The sequence below is a fragment of the Aegilops tauschii genome, chromosome 7 (assembly GCF_002575655.3).
Source record: "Aegilops tauschii subsp. strangulata cultivar AL8/78 chromosome 7, Aet v6.0, whole genome shotgun sequence".
In the NCBI taxonomy this organism is placed as follows: domain Eukaryota; kingdom Viridiplantae; phylum Streptophyta; class Magnoliopsida; order Poales; family Poaceae; genus Aegilops; species Aegilops tauschii.
In genome coordinates this window covers 268474696-268478871 of record NC_053041.3, presented here as the reverse complement: position 1 = coordinate 268478871, position 4176 = coordinate 268474696, and positions in this window count along the sequence as shown.

The window sequence follows — 4176 nt, the reverse complement described above, 5'->3', positions numbered from 1 at the left end:
CTACGCTATTGTTATGTAGTTCACCTCAGTGCATAATAATGAGCAATGCTTTCTAGTGAACGTTTATGGCCCTTGTCAGGGTGAATTAAGGGATGAGTTTGTTACATGGATCTATAATTTGGAAATTGACCCGGATCAGAAATTGATGTTGATGGGGGATTTCAACTTTATTCGGTCCCTTAACAATAGGAATCTCCCTGGTGGTGATATCAACGATATGTTTATTTTCAATGAAATAATTGGCCACCTGGGTCTGTTGGAACTTCCTTTACAAAGGAAGAAAATTTACTTGGTCTAACATGTAGGACACACCTCTTCTGGAACAACTTGATTGGGTTTTTACCTCTGCCAGTTGGATTAGCTTATACCCTATGACACAAGTGAGTCCTCTTGCAAAAACTACGTCTGATCATGTGCCATGTTTAATTTCCATCAGTACATCCATACGAAAGGCACATATTTTCAGGTTTGAAAATTATTGGGTTCATCAGCCAGGTTTTATGGATTGTGTGCAGGAGGTTTGGGATTGTCCATCTCACAAGGCCCATATTTCAGCAATTATTGTTGATAAATTAAAGGCTCTGCGGTTTGCGTTAAAAAATGGCAAACAGGTTTATCCCATATCAAAGGGTTAATTGAGAAATGTAACTGGGTGATTTTCTGGTTGGATAATCTTGAGGACATGAGACCTCTTTCCAGACCTGAGGGCAACTTTAGGAAAATTACTAAACTGCACCATGAGCATCTTCTGCACATGGAATATTTATACTGGAGGAAGAGATGTACCATCAGATATATCAAAGTGGGAGAGGAAAATTCCATGTTTTTTCAGGCCATGGCAACTAAGAGATATAGAAAGAATTCTATTGCTAGCCTGCTGTTGTCTGATGGCTCTGTCACTTCTGATCATGAGGAAATGGCCAAGGAGTTCTTAATTTCCTTCAAAAATAGAATGGGTACTATTTTGCCCATAACTTTAGAGGAGGATATCCTATCTTTAATCCCAAGAGTCCAAGGCTTGGAATTGCTCACCAAACCTTTTGATCTGAAGGAAATTGAGCAGGTTATTAAAGAAATGCCCATTGATAAGGCTCCTGGCCCTGATGGTTTCAATGGACTTTATCTAAAAAAGTGTTGGCACATCATCTCTGCTGATTTCATTAGGCTGGTACATGAATTTCATGTTGGGAATGCTCAGTTAGAGAACCTCAATGATGCATTCATTACACTGATCCCAAAGAAATAGACTCCAGAGAGTGTGGGGGATTTTAGGCCTATATCACTCACTAGTGTTGGTCTAAAATTTCTTACGAAGCTTGCTGCTAACAGATTTCAAGAGGAGATCACCAAATGTGTGCATAAGAATCAGTATGGTTTCATAAAATCAAGAACAATCCAGGATTGTCTTGCTTGGACTTTTGAGTATATTCATCAGTGTAATCAGTCTAAAAAGCCCATCCTTCTGCTTAAGTTAGATTTTGAAAAGGCTTTTGATTCTATCCAGCATGAGGCAATTCTAAAGATTCTTGTTGCAAAAGGTTTTGACAATACATGGATCACATGGATTAAATAGTTGTTGTCCTCTGGAACTTCCTCTGTTCTGCTTAATGGTGTACCTGGCAACCATTTTAAATGCAAGTGTGGAGTAAAGTAGGGAGACCCTATTTCTCCTTTGCTCTTTGTTATTGCTGCAGATCTCTTGCAGACAATGATTAATGATCTACTGCAGCAGGGTTTGATAAGTAGGCCATTGCCAACCCATGATCCTGATTTCCCTGTTGTTCAGTATGCTGATGATACACTGCTTTTTTTAAAATGTTGAAAGGGGTCAATTGGAGGCACTGAAATTAGTGCTCTGTTCTTTCTCAAAGGCAACTCTGTCTCCAGATCAACTTTCACAAATCTTCCATGTATCCTATTAATGTGAATGATCCTGATGCTACAGATCTAGCTGCTTTTTTGGCTGCAATTTAGGCACAATGCCTTCCACATATTTGGGCCTGCCAGTGGGGACTACCAGACCCAAAATTGTTGACCTTCTTCCACTGGTGGACTGCATGGAAAGAAGACTGACGGCTAGTTCTTGGTTTTTGCCTCAAGGGAGCAGATTACAACTGGTGAATTCTGTCATTTCTTCCTTGCCTATCTTCTTCCTTTGCAGTTTGCCAATTCCTCAGGGTATTCTGAAGCAGCTGGAAAGGATTCAGAGGCAGTGTTTATGGAGGAAATTTGGTCAGGAGAGGGGCCACTCCCTGGCTGCCTGGCCACTTGTTTGCAGACCCAAGTCTAAGGGTGGTCTTGGAATCTTAAACCTTGGTTTGCAAAATGAAGCTCTTCTTCTTAAGCATCTCAATAAATTCTATAATAGGATGGATGTGCCATGGGTTCATTTGGTTTGGGATTCTTACTATTTCCAAAGGGTCCCCCATGATACTACACTGTGTGGATCCTTTTGGTGGAGAGATGTCTGCAAATTAATGGATAAATTCAGAGTAGTTACTTCTGTTGATGTTCAAAGTGGAGATACGGTACTGTTCTAGTCTGATTGTTGGCAAATTGGGAACAGTTGCATTCCTCTTCAAGATCGTTTTCCTAGGCTTTATTCCTTCTGCCTCCTCAAAAACCTCTCAGCCCGACAAGTCTTTCAGGCTAATAATTTCCAAGAGCTATTTTATTTGCCTCTATCTGAGCAAGCCTTCCAAGATCTACAACAGCTCTCGTCATTGATGGGTCTTTCCAATTGGACAGTGACTGCCATGATTCTTGGGGTGGAGGAATGGTAAAAAGTCTGAATATACTGCAAAGAAGTTTTATGACTTTGCTTATCAGCCAATGGTAGAAAATCCCATTCTGGGGTGGGTCTGGAAGAGCTTGTAACGCCCACGATGCGGCTATATCTCCCACGTGTCGAGGCACGACTTAGAGGCATAACCGCATAGTGGTTTTGTCGCAAGAAGGGTCATCTTCACACAATCCCATGTAATGAACAAGAATGGGATAAAGAGTTGGCTTACAATCGCCACTTCACACAATACATAAATATCATCATACATCATCCAAAATACAATCATATGGACCGACTACGGTCAAAATCCAGATGAAAATAAGACAACCCCAAATGCTAGATCCCCGATCGTCCCAACTGGGCTCCACTACTGATCATCAGGAAAAGACACATAGTAACGACCACGTTCCTCGTCGAACTCCCACTTGAGATCGACGCCATCATCTGCACTGGCATCGTCGGCACCTGCAACTGGTTTTGGAAGTATCTGTGAGTCACGGGGACTCAGCAATCTCACACCCGCGAGATCAAGACTATTTAAGCTTGTAGGACAAGGAGGTGCAAAAGGTGGAGCTGCAGCGGCAAAAGCATATATGGTGGCTAACTTGCGCAAATGAGAGCGAGAAGAGAAGCAACGGAACGGACGTCATCTAGCAATGACCAAGAAGAGGTCCTGAGCACCTACTTACGTCATTCATAACACAGACCGTGTTCACCTCCCGGACTCCGCCGAGAAGAGACCATCACGGCTACACACGCACTTGGTGTTTTTTAATTGGGTCAAGTGACAAGTTATCTATAACCGGACATTAACAAATTCCCATCTGCCTCATAACCGCGGGCACGGCTTTCGAAAGATAATACCCTGCAGGGGTGTCCCAACTTAGCCCATCATAAGCTCTCACGGTCAACGAAGGATAAACCTTCTCCCGGAAAGACCTGATCAGTCTCGGAATTCCGGTTTACAAGACATCTCGACAATGGTAAAACAAGACCAGCAAAGCCTCCCGAATGTGCCGACAAATCCCGATAGGAGCTGCACATATCTCGTTCTCAGGGCACACCGGATTGTCCAAGCTTCCGATAGGCCAGACCAGAGTTGCCCCTGGTGGCCACCGGCGACTGACAGTTTGGACCAATACTCAGAGGAGCACTGGCCCGGGGTTTAAAATAAAGATGACCCTCGGGCTCTAGAAAACCCGGGGAAAAAGGTATAGGTCGCAAATGGTAAAACCAAGGTTGGGCCTTGCTGGGGGAGTTTTATTCAAGGCGAACTGTCAAGGGGGTCTCATAAATCACCCGACCGCGTAAGGAACGCAAACTCAAGGAACATAATCCCGGTAAAACAGTAACTAGGGCGGCAAGAGTGGAACAAAACACCAGGCATAAGG